The sequence below is a fragment of the Symphalangus syndactylus genome, chromosome 12 (assembly GCF_028878055.3).
Source record: "Symphalangus syndactylus isolate Jambi chromosome 12, NHGRI_mSymSyn1-v2.1_pri, whole genome shotgun sequence".
NCBI lineage: Eukaryota > Metazoa > Chordata > Mammalia > Primates > Hylobatidae > Symphalangus > Symphalangus syndactylus.
The window spans coordinates 111,425,331-111,440,624 of NC_072441.2; positions in this window are offsets into that span (position 1 = coordinate 111,425,331).

Here is a 15,294-nt window from a genome sequence, read left to right on the forward strand (position 1 = left end):
ACCCACTTAGCGCTACGAATGTCCAGTTGCATTTTCTACAGACAGAGTGTTTCAAAACTGCTCAATCAAAAGTATGGTTTAACTCTGTTAGCTGAATGCTCAGATCAGAAAGAAGTTTCACAGAATGCTTCTGTGTAGTTTATATTTGAATATATTCCTTTTTCCACTACTACTCTCTTAGCGCTCCAAATGTCCAGTTGCATTTTCTACAGAAAGAGTGTTCAGATCTGCTCAATCAAAAGTATGGTTTAACTCTGTTAGCTGAATGCACAGATCAGAAAGAAGTTTCACAGAATGATTCTGTGTAGTTTATATTTGGAGACATTCCTTTTTCCACTATTACCCTCTTAGGGCTCCGAATCTCCACTTGCATTTTCTACAGAAAGAGTGTTTCAGAACGGCTCAATCAAAACTAAGGTTCAACTCTTTTAGTTGAACAAACAGAACAGAAAGAAGTTTCACACAATTCTTCTGTGTAGTTTTTATATGTAGACATTCCTTTTCGCAATATAGGCCTCTTAGCGCTCAGAATGTCCAATTGCAGTTTCTACAGAAAGAGTGTTTCAGAACGGCTCAATCAAAAGTAAGGTTCAACTCCGTTAGTTGAATGCACAGAACAGAAAGTAGTTTCACACAATGCTTCTGTGTAGTTTATATTTGAACATATTCTTTTTTCCACTATTACCCACTTAGCGCTACGAATGTCCAGTTGCATTTTCTACAGACAGAGTGTTTCAAAACTGCTCAATTAAAAGTATGGTTTAACTCTGTTAGCTGAATGCTCAGATCAGAAAGAAGTTTCACAGAATGCTTCTGTGTAGTTTATATTTGAATATATTTCTTTTTCCACTACTACGCTCTTAGCGCTCCAAATGTCCAGATGCATTTCTACAGAAAGAGTGTTCAGATCTGCTCAATCAAAAGTATGGTTTAACTCTGTTAGCTGAATGCACAGATCAGAACGAAGTTTCACCGAATGATTCTGTGTAGTTTATATTTGAAGACATTACTTTTTCCACTATTACCCTCTTAGCGCTCCGAATCTCCACTTGCAATTTCTACAAAAAGAGTGTTTCATAACTGCTCAATCAAAAATATGTTTTATCTCTGTTAACTGAATTTACAGATCAGAAATAAGTTTCACAGAATGCATCTGTGTAGTTTTTGTTTGAAGATATTCTTTTTCTCAATGTAGGCCTCTTAGCGCTTAGCATGTCCAATTGCAGTTTCTACAGAAAGAGTGTTTCAGAACGGCTCAATCAAAAGTAAGGTTCAACTCTGTTAGTTGAATGCACAGAACAGAAAGAATTTTCACAGAATGCTACTGTGTAGTTTATATTTGCATATATTCCTTTTTCCACTATTACCCTCTTAGCGCTCCGAATGTCCACTTGCATTTTCTACAGAAAGAGTGTTCAGAACTGCGCAATCAAAAGTATGGTTTAACTCTGTTAGCTTAATGAACATATCAGAAATAAGTTTCACACAATGCTTCTGTGTAGTTTTTATTTGAAGATAGTATTTTTCCCAATAGAGGCCTCTTAGCGCTCAGAATGTCCAATTGCAGTTTCTACAGAAAGAGTGTTTCAGAAAGGCTCAATCAAAAGTAAGGTTCAACTCTGTTAGTTGAATGCACAGAACAGAAAGAAGTTTCATACAATGCTTCTGTGTAGTTTATATTTGAACATATTCTTTTTTCCACTATTACCCACTTAGCGCTACGAATGTCCAGTTGCATTTTCTACAGACAGAGTGTTTCAAAACTGCTCAATCAAAAGTATGGTTTAACTCTGTTAGCTGAATGCTCAGATCAGAAAGAAGTTTCACAGAATGCTTCTGTGTAGTTTATATTTGAATATATTCCTTTTTCCACTACTACTCTCTTAGCGCTCCAAATGTCCAGTTGCATTTTCTACAGAAAGAGTGTTCAGATCTGCTCAATCAAAAGTATGGTTTAACTCTGTTAGCTGAATGCACAGATCAGAAAGAAGTTTCACAGAATGATTCTGTGTAGTTTATATTTGGAGACATTCCTTTTTCCACTATTACCCTCTTAGGGCTCCGAATCTCCACTTGCATTTTCTACAGAAAGAGTGTTTCAGAACGGCTCAATCAAAACTAAGGTTCAACTCTTTTAGTTGAACAAACAGAACAGAAAGAAGTTTCACACAATTCTTCTGTGTAGTTTTTATATGTAGACATTCCTTTTCCCAATATAGGCCTCTTAGCGCTCAGAATGTCCAATTGCAGTTTCTACAGAAAGAGTGTTTCAGAACGGCTCAATCAAAAGTAAGGTTCAACTCCGTTAGTTGAATGCACAGAACAGAAAGTAGTTTCACACAATGCTTCTGTGTAGTTTATATTTGAACATATTCTTTTTTCCACTATTACCCACTTAGCGCTACGAATGTCCAGTTGCATTTTCTACAGACAGAGTGTTTCAAAACTGCTCAATCAAAAGTATGGTTTAACTCTGTTAGCTGAATGCTCAGATCAGAAAGAAGTTTCACAGAATGCTTCTGTGTAGTTTATATTTGAATATATTTCTTTTTCCACTACTACGCTCTTAGCGCTCCAAATGTCCAGTTGCATTTCTACAGAAAGAGTGTTCAGATCTGCTCAATCAAAAGTATGGTTTAACTCTGTTAGCTGAATGCACAGATCAGAACGAAGTTTCACCGAATGATTCTGTGTAGTTTATATTTGAAGACATTACTTTTTCCACTATTACCCTCTTAGCGCGCCGAATCTCCACTTGCAATTTCTACAAAAAGAGTGTTTCATAACTGCTCAATCAAAAATATGTTTTATCTCTGTTAACTGAATTTACAGATCAGAAATAAGTTTCACAGAATGCATCTGTGTAGTTTTTGTTTGAAGATATTCTTTTTCTCAATGTAGGCCTCTTAGCGCTTAGCATGTCCAATTGCAGTTTCTACAGAAAGAGTGTTTCAGAACGGCTCAATCAAAAGTAAGGTTCAACTCTGTTAGTTGAATGCACAGAACAGAAAGAATTTTCACAGAATGCTACTGTGTAGTTTATATTTGCATATATTCCTTTTTCCACTATTACCCTCTTAGCGCTCCGAATGTCCACTTGCATTTTCTACAGAAAGAGTGTTCAGAACTGCGCAATCAAAAGTATGGTTTAACTCTGTTAGCTTAATGAACATATCAGAAATAAGTTTCACACAATGCTTCTGTGTAGTTTTTATTTGAAGATAGTATTTTTCCCAATAGAGGCCTCTTAGCGCTCAGAATGTCCAATTGCAGTTTCTACAGAAAGAGTGTTTCAGAAAGGCTCAATCAAAAGTAAGGTTCAACTCTGTTAGTTGAATGCACAGAACAGAAAGAAGTTTCATACAATGCTTCTGTGTAGTTTATATTTGAACATATTCTTTTTTCCACTATTACCCACTTAGCGCTACGAATGTCCAGTTGCATTTTCTACAGACAGAGTGTTTCAAAACTGCTCAATCAAAAGTATGGTTTAACTCTGTTAGCTGAATGCTCAGATCAGAAAGAAGTTTCACAGAATGATTCTGTGTAGTTTATATTTGGAGACATTCGTTTTTCCACTATTACCCTCTTAGCGCTCCGAATCTCCACTTGCATTTTCTACAGAAAGAGTGTTTCAGAACGGCTCAATCAAAACTAAGGTTCAACTCTTTTAGTTGAACAAACAGAACAGAAAGAAGTTTCACACAATTCTTCTGTGTAGTTTTTATTTGTAGACATTCCTTTTCCCAATATAGGCCTCTTAGCGCTCAGAATGTCCAATTGCAGTTTCTACAGAAGGAGTGTTTCAGAACGGCTCAATCAAAAGTAAGGTTCAACTCCGTTAGTTGAATGCACAGAACAGAAAGTAGTTTCATACAATGCTTCTGTGTAGTTTATATTTGAACATATTATTTTTTCCACTATTACCCACTTAGCGCTACGAATGTCCAGTTGCATTATCTACAGACAGAGTGTTTCAAAACTGCTCAATCAAAAGTATGGTTTAACTCTGTTATCTGAATGCTCAGATCAGAAAGAAGTTTCACAGAATGCTTCTGTGTAGTTTATATTTGAATATATTCCTTTTTCCACTACTACGCTCTTAGCGCTCCAAATGTCCAGTTGCATTTTCTACAGAAAGAGTGTTCAGATCTGCTCAATCAAAAGTATGGTTTAACTCTGTTAGCTGAATGCACAGATCAGAAAGAAGTTTCACCGAATGATTCTGTGTAGTTTATATTTGAAGACATTCCTTTTTCCACTATTACCCTCTTAGCGCTCCGAATCTCCACTTGCATTTTCTACAAAAAGAGTGTTTCATAACTGCTCAATCAAAAATATGTTTTATCTCTGTTAACTGAATTTACAGATCAGAAATAAGTTTCACAGAATGCATCTGTGTAGTTTTTATTTGAAGATATTCTTTTTCCCAATGTAGGCCTCTTAGCGCTTAGCATGTCCAATTGCAGTTTCTACAGAAAGAGTGTTTCAGAACGGCTCAATCAAAAGTAAGGTTCAACTCTGTTAGTTGAATGCACAGAACAGAAAGAATTTTCACAGAATGCTACTGTGTAGTTTATATTTGCATATATTCCTTTTTCCACTATTACCCTCTTAGCGCTCCGAATGTCCACTTGCATTTTCTACAGAAAGAGTGTTCAGAACTGCGCAATCAAAAGTATGGTTTAACTCTGTTAGCTTAATGAACATATCAGAAATAAGTTTCACACAATGCTTCTGTGTAGTTTTTATTTGAAGATAGTATTTTTCCCAATAGAGGCCTCTTAGCGCTCAGAATGTCCAATTGCAGTTTCTACAGAAAGAGTGTTTCAGAAAGGCTCAATCAAAAGTAAGGTTCAACTCTGTTAGTTGAATGCACAGAACAGAAAGAAGTTTCATACAATGCTTCTGTGTAGTTTATATTTGAACATATTCTTTTTTCCACTATTACCCACTTAGCGCTACGAATGTCCAGTTGCATTTTCTACAGACAGAGTGTTTCAAAACTGCTCAATCAAAAGTATGGTTTAACTCTGTTAGCTGAATGCTCAGATCAGAAAGAAGTTTCACAGAATGCTTCTGTGTAGTTTATATTTGAATATATTCCTTTTTCCACTACTACTCTCTTAGCGCTCCAAATGTCCAGTTGCATTTTCTACAGAAAGAGTGTTCAGATCTGCTCAATCAAAAGTATGGTTTAACTCTGTTAGCTGAATGCACAGATCAGAAAGAAGTTTCACAGAATGATTCTGTGTAGTTTATATTTGGAGACATTCCTTTTTCCACTATTACCCTCTTAGCGCTCCGAATCTCCACTTGCATTTACTACAGAAAGAGTGTTTCAGAACGGCTCAATCAAAACTAAGGTTCAACTCTTTTAGTTGAACAAACAGAACAGAAAAAAGTTTCACACAATTCTTCTGTGTAGTTTTTATTTGTAGACATTCCTTTTCCCAATATAGGCCTCTTAGCGCTCAGAATGTCCAATTGCAGTTTCTACAGAAAGAGTGTTTCAGAACGGCTCAATCAAAAGTAAGGTTCAACTCTGTTAGTTGAATGCACAGAACAGAAAGAAGTTTCATACAATGCTTCTGTGTAGTTTATATTTGAACATATTCTTTTTTCCACTATTACCCACTTAGCGCTACGAATGTCCAGTTGCATTTTCTACAGACAGAGTGTTTCAAAACTGCTCAATCAAAAGTATGGTTTAACTCTGTTAGCTGAATGCTCAGATCAGAAAGAAGTTTCACAGAATGCTTCTGTGTAGTTTATATTTGAATATATTCCTTTTTCCACTACTACGCTCTTAGCGCTCGAAATGTCCAGTTGCATTTTCTACAGAAAGAGTGTTCAGATCTGATCAATCAAAAGTATGGTTTAACTCTGTTAGCTGAATGCACAGATCAGAAAGAAGTTTCACCGAATGATTCTGTGTAGTTTATATTTGAAGATATTCCTTTTTCCACTATTACCCTCTTAGCGCTCCGAATCTCCACTTGCATTTTCTACAAAAAGAGTGTTTCATAACTGCTCAATCAAAAATATGTTTTATCTCTGTTAACTGAATTTACAGATCAGAAATAAGTTTCACAGAATGCATCTGTGTAGTTTTTATTTGAAGATATTCTTTTTCCCAATGTAGGCCTCTTAGCGCTTAGCATGTCCAATTGCAGTTTCTACAGAAAGAGTGTTTCAGAATGGATCAATCAAAAGTAAGGTTCAACTCTGTTAGTTGAATGCACAGAACAGAAAGAATTTTCACAGAATGCTACTGTGTAGTTTATAATTGCATATATTCCTTTTTCCACTATTACCCTCTTAGCGCTCCGAATGTACACTTGCATTTTCTACAGAAAGAGTGTTCAGAACTGCGCAATCAAAAGTATGGTTTAACTCTGTTAGCTTAATGAACATATCAGAAATAAGTTTCACACAATGCTTCTGTGTAGTTTTTATTTGAAGATATTATTTTTCTCAATAGAGGCCTCTTAGCGCTCAGAATGTCCAATTGCAGTTTCTACAGAAAGAGTGTTTCAGAACGGCTCAATCAAAAGTAAGGTTCAACTCTGTTAGTTGAATGCACAGAACAGAAAGTAGTTTCATACAATGCTTCTGTGTAGTTTATATTTGAACATATTCTTTTTTCCACTATTACCCACTTAGCGCTACGAGTGTCCAGTTGCATTTTCTACAGACAGAGTGTTTCAAAACTGCTCAATCAAAAGTATGGTTTAACTCTGTTAGCTGAATGCTCAGATCAGAAAGAAGTTTCACAGAATGATTCTGTGTAGTTTATATTTGGAGACATTCGTTTTTCCACTATTACCCTCTTAGCGCTCCGAATCTCCACTTGCATTTTCTACAGAAAGAGTGTTTCAGAACGGCTCAATCAAAACTAAGGTTCAACTCTTTTAGTTGAACAAACAGAACAGAAAGAAGTTTCACACAATTCTTCTGTGTAGTTTTTATTTGTAGACATTCCTTTTCCCAATATAGGCCTCTTAGCGCTCAGAATGTCCAATTGCAGTTTCTACAGAAAGAGTGTTTCAGAACGGCTCAATCAAAAGTAAGGTTCAACTCCGTTAGTTGAATGCACAGAACAGAAAGTAGTTTCATACAATGCTTCTGTGTAGTTTATATTTGAACATATTATTTTTTCCACTATTACCCACTTAGCGCTACGAATGTCCAGTTGCATTATCTACAGACAGAGTGTTTCAAAACTGCTCAATCAAAAGTATGGTTTAACTCTGTTAGCTGAATGCTCAGATCAGAAAGAAGTTTCACAGAATGCTTCTGTGTAGTTTATATTTGAATATATTCCTTTTTCCACTACTACGCTCTTAGCGCTCCAAATGTCCAGTTGCATTTTCTACAGAAAGAGTGTTCAGATCTGCTCAATCAAAAGTATGGTTTAACTCTGTTAGCTGAATGCACAGATCAGAACGAAGTTTCACCGAATGATTCTGTGTAGTTTATATATGAAGACATTCCTTTTTCCACTATTACCCACTTAGCGCTCCGAAACACCCCTTGCAATTTCTACAAAAAGAGTGTTTCATAACTGCTCAATCAAAAATATGTTTTATCTCTGTTAACTGAATTTACAGATCAGAAATAAGTTTCACAGAATGCATCTGTGTAGTTTTTATTTGAAGATATTCTTTTTCCCAATGTAGGCCTCTTAGCGCTTAGCATGTCCAATTGCAGTTTCTACAGAAAGAGTGTTTCAGAACGGCTCAATCAAAAGTAAGGTTCAACTCTGTTAGTTGAATGCACAGAACAGAAAGAATTTTCACAGAATGCTACTGTGTAGTTTATATTTGCATATATTCCTTTTTCCACTATTACCCTCTTAGCGCTCCGAATGTCCACTTGCATTTTCTACAGAAAGAGTGTTCAGAACTGCGCAATCAAAAGTATGGTTTAACTCTGTTAGCTTAATGAACATATCAGAAATAAGTTTCACACAATGCTTCTGTGTAGTTTTTATTTGAAGATATTATTTTTCCCAATAGAGGCCTCTTAGTGCTCAGAATGTCCAATTGCAGTTTCTACAGAAAGAGTGTTTCAGAAAGGCTCAATCAAAAGTAAGGTTCAACTCTGTTAGTTGAATGCACAGAACAGAAAGAAGTTTCATACAATGCTTCTGTGTAGTTTATATTTGAACCTATTCTTTTTTCCACTATTACCCACTTAGCGCTACGAATGTCCAGTTGCATTTTCTACAGACAGAGTGTTTCAAAACTGCTCAATCAAAAGTATGGTTTAACTCTGTTAGCTGAATGCTCAGATCAGAAAGAAGTTTCACAGAATGCTTCTGTGTAGTTTATATTTGAATATATTCCTTTTTCCACTACTACTCTCTTAGCGCTCCAAATGTCCAGTTGCATTTTCTACAGAAAGAGTGTTCAGATCTGCTCAATCAAAAGTATGGTTTAACTCTGTTAGCTGAATGCACAGATCAGAAAGAAGTTTCACAGAATGATTCTGTGTAGTTTATATTTGGAGACATTCCTTTTTCCACTATTACCCTCTTAGGGCTCCGAATCTCCACTTGCATTTTCTACAGAAAGAGTGTTTCAGAACGGCTCAATCAAAACTAAGGTTCAACTCTTTTAGTTGAACAAACAGAACAGAAAGAAGTTTCACACAATTCTTCTGTGTAGTTTTTATATGTAGACATTCCTTTTCGCAATATAGGCCTCTTAGCGCTCAGAATGTCCAATTGCAGTTTCTACAGAAAGAGTGTTTCAGAACGGCTCAATCAAAAGTAAGGTTCAACTCCGTTAGTTGAATGCACAGAACAGAAAGTAGTTTCACACAATGCTTCTGTGTAGTTTATATTTGAACATATTCTTTTTTCCACTATTACCCACTTAGCGCTACGAATGTCCAGTTGCATTTTCTACAGACAGAGTGTTTCAAAACTGCTCAATCAAAAGTATGGTTTAACTCTGTTAGCTGAATGCTCAGATCAGAAAGAAGTTTCACAGAATGCTTCTGTGTAGTTTATATTTGAATATATTTCTTTTTCCACTACTACGCTCTTAGCGCTCCAAATGTCCAGATGCATTTCTACAGAAAGAGTGTTCAGATCTGCTCAATCAAAAGTATGGTTTAACTCTGTTAGCTGAATGCACAGATCAGAACGAAGTTTCACCGAATGATTCTGTGTAGTTTATATTTGAAGACATTACTTTTTCCACTATTACCCTCTTAGCGCTCCGAATCTCCACTTGCAATTTCTACAAAAAGAGTGTTTCATAACTGCTCAATCAAAAATATGTTTTATCTCTGTTAACTGAATTTACAGATCAGAAATAAGTTTCACAGAATGCATCTGTGTAGTTTTTGTTTGAAGATATTCTTTTTCTCAATGTAGGCCTCTTAGCGCTTAGCATGTCCAATTGCAGTTTCTACAGAAAGAGTGTTTCAGAACGGCTCAATCAAAAGTAAGGTTCAACTCTGTTAGTTGAATGCACAGAACAGAAAGAATTTTCACAGAATGCTACTGTGTAGTTTATATTTGCATATATTCCTTTTTCCACTATTACCCTCTTAGCGCTCCGAATGTCCACTTGCATTTTCTACAGAAAGAGTGTTCAGAACTGCGCAATCAAAAGTATGGTTTAACTCTGTTAGCTTAATGAACATATCAGAAATAAGTTTCACACAATGCTTCTGTGTAGTTTTTATTTGAAGATAGTATTTTTCCCAATAGAGGCCTCTTAGCGCTCAGAATGTCCAATTGCAGTTTCTACAGAAAGAGTGTTTCAGAAAGGCTCAATCAAAAGTAAGGTTCAACTCTGTTAGTTGAATGCACAGAACAGAAAGAAGTTTCATACAATGCTTCTGTTAGTTTATATTTGAACATATTCTTTTTTCCACTATTACCCACTTAGCGCTACGAATGTCCAGTTGCATTTTCTACAGACAGAGTGTTTCAAAACTGCTCAATCAAAAGTATGGTTTAACTCTGTTAGCTGAATGCTCAGATCAGAAAGAAGTTTCACAGAATGATTCTGTGTAGTTTATATTTGGAGACATTCGTTTTTCCACTATTACCCTCTTAGCGCTCCGAATCTCCACTTGCATTTTCTACAGAAAGAGTGTTTCAGAACGGCTCAATCAAAACTAAGGTTCAACTCTTTTAGTTGAACAAACAGAACAGAAAGAAGTTTCACACAATTCTTCTGTGTAGTTTTTATTTGTAGACATTCCTTTTCCCAATATAGGCCTCTTAGCGCTCAGAATGTCCAATTGCAGTTTCTACAGAAAGAGTGTTTCAGAACGGCTCAATCAAAAGTAAGGTTCAACTCCGTTAGTTGAATGCACAGAACAGAAAGTAGTTTCATACAATGCTTCTGTGTAGTTTATATTTGAACATATTATTTTTTCCACTATTACCCACTTAGCGCTACGAATGTCCAGTTGCATTATCTACAGACAGAGTGTTTCAAAACTGCTCAATCAAAAGTATGGTTTAACTCTGTTAGCTGAATGCTCAGATCAGAAAGAAGTATCACAGAATGCTTCTGTGTAGTTTATATTTGAATATATACCTTTTTCCACTACTACGCTCTTAGCGCTCCAAATGTCCAGTTGCATTTTCTACAGAAAGAGTGTTCAGATCTGCTCAATCAAAAGTATGGTTTAACTCTGTTAGCTGAATGCACAGATCAGAACGAAGTTTCACCGAATGATTCTGTGTAGTTTATATATGAAGACATTCCTTTTTCCACTATTACCCTCTTAGCGCTCCGAAACACCCCTTGCAATTTCTACAAAAAGAGTGTTTCATAACTGCTCAATCAAAAATATGTTTTATCTCTGTTAACTGAATTTACAGATCAGAAATAAGTTTCACAGAATGCATCTGTGTAGTTTTTATTTGAAGATATTCTTTTTCCCAATGTAGGCCTCTTAGCGCTTAGCATGTCCAATTGCAGTTTCTACAGAAAGAGTGTTTCAGAACGGCTCAATCAAAAGTAAGGTTCAACTCTGTTAGTTGAATGCACAGAACAGAAAGAATTTTCACAGAATGCTACTGTGTAGTTTATATTTGCATATATTCCTTTTTCCACTATTACCCTCTTAGCGCTCCGAATGTCCACTTGCATTTTCTACAGAAAGAGTGTTCAGAACTGCGCAATCAAAAGTATGGTTTAACTCTGTTAGCTTAATGAACATATCAGAAATAAGTTTCACACAATGCTTCTGTGTAGTTTTTATTTGAAGATATTATTTTTCCCAATAGAGGCCTCTTAGCGCTCAGAATGTCCAATTGCAGTTTCTACAGAAAGAGTGTTTCAGAAAGGCTCAATCAAAAGTAAGGTTCAACTCTGTTAGTTGAATGCACAGAACAGAAAGAAGTTTCATACAATGCTTCTGTGTAGTTTATATTTGAACCTATTCTTTTTTCCACTATTACCCACTTAGCGCTACGAATGTCCAGTTGCATTTTCTACAGACAGAGTGTTTCAAAACTGCTCAATCAAAAGTATGGTTTAACTCTGTTAGCTGAATGCTCAGATCAGAAAGAAGTTTCACAGAATGCTTCTGTGTAGTTTATATTTGAATATATTCCTTTTTCCACTACTACTCTCTTAGCGCTCCAAATGTCCAGTTGCATTTTCTACAGAAAGAGTGTTCAGATCTGCTCAATCAAAAGTATGGTTTAACTCTGTTAGCTGAATGCACAGATCAGAAAGAAGTTTCACAGAATGATTCTGTGTAGTTTATATTTGGAGACATTCCTTTTTCCACTATTACCCTCTTAGCGCTCCGAATCTCCACTTGCATTTACTACAGAAAGAGTGTTTCAGAACGGCTCAATCAAAACTAAGGTTCAACTCTTTTAGTTGAACAAACAGAACAGAAAAAAGTTTCACACAATTCTTCTGTGTAGTTTTTATTTGTAGACATTCCTTTTCCCAATATAGGCCTCTTAGCGCTCAGAATGTCCAATTGCAGATTCTACAGAAAGAGTGTTTCAGAACGGCTCAATCAAAAGTAAGGTTCAACTCTGTTAGTTGAATGCACAGAACAGAAAGAAGTTTCATACAATGCTTCTGTGTAGTTTATATTTGAACATATTCTTTTTTCCACTATTACCCACTTAGCGCTACGAATGTCCAGTTGCATTTTCTACAGACAGAGTGTTTCAAAACTGCTCAATCAAAAGTATGGTTTAACTCTGTTAGCTGAATGCTCAGATCAGAAAGAAGTTTCACAGAATGCTTCTGTGTAGTTTATATTTGTATATATTCCTTTTTCCACTACTACGCTCATAGCGCTCGAAATGTCCAGTTGCATTTTCTACAGAAAGAGTGTTCAGATCTGATCAATCAAAAGTATGGTTTAACTCTGTTAGCTGAATGCACAGATCAGAAAGAAGTTTCACCGAATGATTCTGTGTAGTTTATATTTGAAGATATTCCTTTTTCCACTATTACCCTCTTAGCGCTCCGAATCTCCACTTGCATTTTCTACAAAAAGAGTGTTTCATAACTGCTCAATCAAAAATATGTTTTATCTCTGTTAACTGAATTTACAGATCAGAAATAAGTTTCACAGAATGCATCTGTGTAGTTTTTATTTGAAGATATTCTTTTTCCCAATGTAGGCCTCTTAGCGCTTAGCATGTCCAATTGCAGTTTCTACAGAAAGAGTGTTTCAGAATGGATCAATCAAAAGTAAGGTTCAACTCTGTTAGTTGAATGCACAGAACAGAAAGAATTTTCACAGAATGCTACTGTGTAGTTTATAATTGCATATATTCCTTTTTCCACTATTACCCTCTTAGCGCTCCGAATGTACACTTGCATTTTCTACAGAAAGAGTGTTCAGAACTGCGCAATCAAAAGTATGGTTTAACTCTGTTAGCTTAATGAACATATCAGAAATAAGTTTCACACAATGCTTCTGTGTAGTTTTTATTTGAAGATATTATTTTTCTCAATAGAGGCCTCTTAGCGCTCAGAATGTCCAATTGCAGTTTCTACAGAAAGAGTGTTTCAGAACGGCTCAATCAAAAGTAAGGTTCAACTCTGTTAGTTGAATGCACAGAACAGAAAGTAGTTTCATACAATGCTTCTGTGTAGTTTATATTTGAACATATTCTTTTTTCCACTATTACCCACTTAGCGCTACGAATGTCCAGTTGCATTTTCTACAGACAGAGTGTTTCAAAACTGCTCAATCAATAGTATGGTTTAACTCTGTTAGCTGAATGCTCAGATCAGAAAGAAGTTTCACAGAATGCTTCTGTGTAGTTTATATTTGAATATATTACTTTTTCCACTACTACGCTATTAGCGCTCCAAATGTCCAGTTGCATTTTCTACAGAAAGAGTGTTCAGATCTACTCAATCAAAATATGGTTTAACTCTGTTAGCTGAATGCACAGATCAGAAAGAAGTTTCACCGAATGATTCTGTGTAGTTTATATTTGAAGACATTCCTTTTTCCACTAATACCATCTTAGTGCTCCGAATCTCCACTTGCATTTTCTACAAAAAGAGTGTTTCATAACTGCTCAATCAAAAATATGGTTTATCTCTGTTAACTGAATTTACAGATCAGAAATAAGTTTCACAGAATGCATCTGTGTAGTATTTATTTGAAGATATTCCTTTTCCCAATGTAGGCCTCTTAGCGCTTAGCATGTCCAATTGCAGTTCCTACAGAAAGAGTGTTTCAGAACGGCTCAATCAAAAGTAAGGTTCAACTCTGTTAGTTGAATGCACAGAACAGAAAGAATTTTCACAGAATGCTACTGTGTAGTTTATATTTGAATATATTCCTTTTTCCACTATTACCCTCTTAGCGCTCCGAATCTCCACTTGCATTTTCTACAGAAAGAGTGTTTCAGAACGGCTCAATCAAAACTAAGGTTCAACTCTTTTAGTTGAACAAACAGAACAGAAAGAAGTTTCACACAATTCTTCTGTGTAGTTTTTATTTGTAGACATTCCTTTTCCCAATGTAGGCCTCTTAGCGCTCAGAATGTCCAATTGCAGTTTCTACAGAAAGAGTGTTTCAGAACGGCTCAATCAAAAGTAAGGTTCAACTCTGTTAGTTGAATGCACAGAACAGAAAGAAGTTTCATACAATGCTTCTGTGTAGTTTATATTTGAACATATTCTTTTTTCCACTATTACCCACTTAGCGCTACGAATGTCCAGTTGCATTTTCTACAGACAGAGTGTTTCAAAACTGCTCAATCAAAAGTATGGTTTAACTCTGTTAGCTGAATGCTCAGATCAGAAAGAAGTTTCACAGAATGCTTCTGTGTAGTTTATATTTGAATATATTCCTTTTTCCACTACTACGCTCTTAGCGCTCCAAATGTCCAGTTGCATTTTCTACAGAAAGAGTGTTCAGATCTGCTCAATCAAAACTATGGTTTAATTCTATTAGCTGAATGCACAGATCAGAAAGAAGTTTCACCGAATGATTCTGTGTAGTTTATATTTGAAGACATTAGTTTTTCCACTATTATCCTCTTAGCGCTCCGAATCTCCACTTGCATTTTCTACAAAAAGAGTGTTTCATAACTGCTCAATCAAAAATATGTTTTATCCCTGTTAACTGAATTTACAGATCAGAAATAAGTTTCACAGAATGCATCTGTGTAGTTTTTATTTGAAGATATTCTTTTTCCCAATGTAGGCCTCTTAGCCCTTAGCATGTCCAATTGCAGTTTCTACAGAAAGAGTGTTTCAGAACGGCTCAATCAAAAGTAAGGTTCAACTCTGTTAGTTGAATGCACAGAACAGAAAGAATTTTCACAGAATGCTACTGTGTAGTTTATATTTGCATATATTCCTTTTTCCACTATTACCCTCTTAGCGCTCCGAATGTCCACTTGCATTTTCTACAGAAAGAGTGTTCAGAACTGCGCAATCAAAAGTATGGTTTAACTCTGTTAGCTTAATGAACATATCAGAAATAAGTTTCACACAATGCTTCTGTGTAGTTTTTATTTGAAGATAGTATTTTTCCCAATAGAGGCCTCTTAGCGCTCAGAATGTCCAATTGCAGTTTCTACAGAAAGAGTGTTTCAGAAAGGCTCAATCAAAAGTAAGGTTCAACTCTGTTAGTTGAATGCACAGAACAGAAAGAAGTTTCATACAATGCTTCTGTGTAGTTTATATTTGAACATATTCTTTTTTCCACTATTACCCACTTAGCGCTACGAATGTCCAGTTGCATTTTCTACAGACAGAGTGTTTCAAAACTGCTCAATCAAAAGTATGGTTTAACTCTGTTAGCTGAATGCTCAGA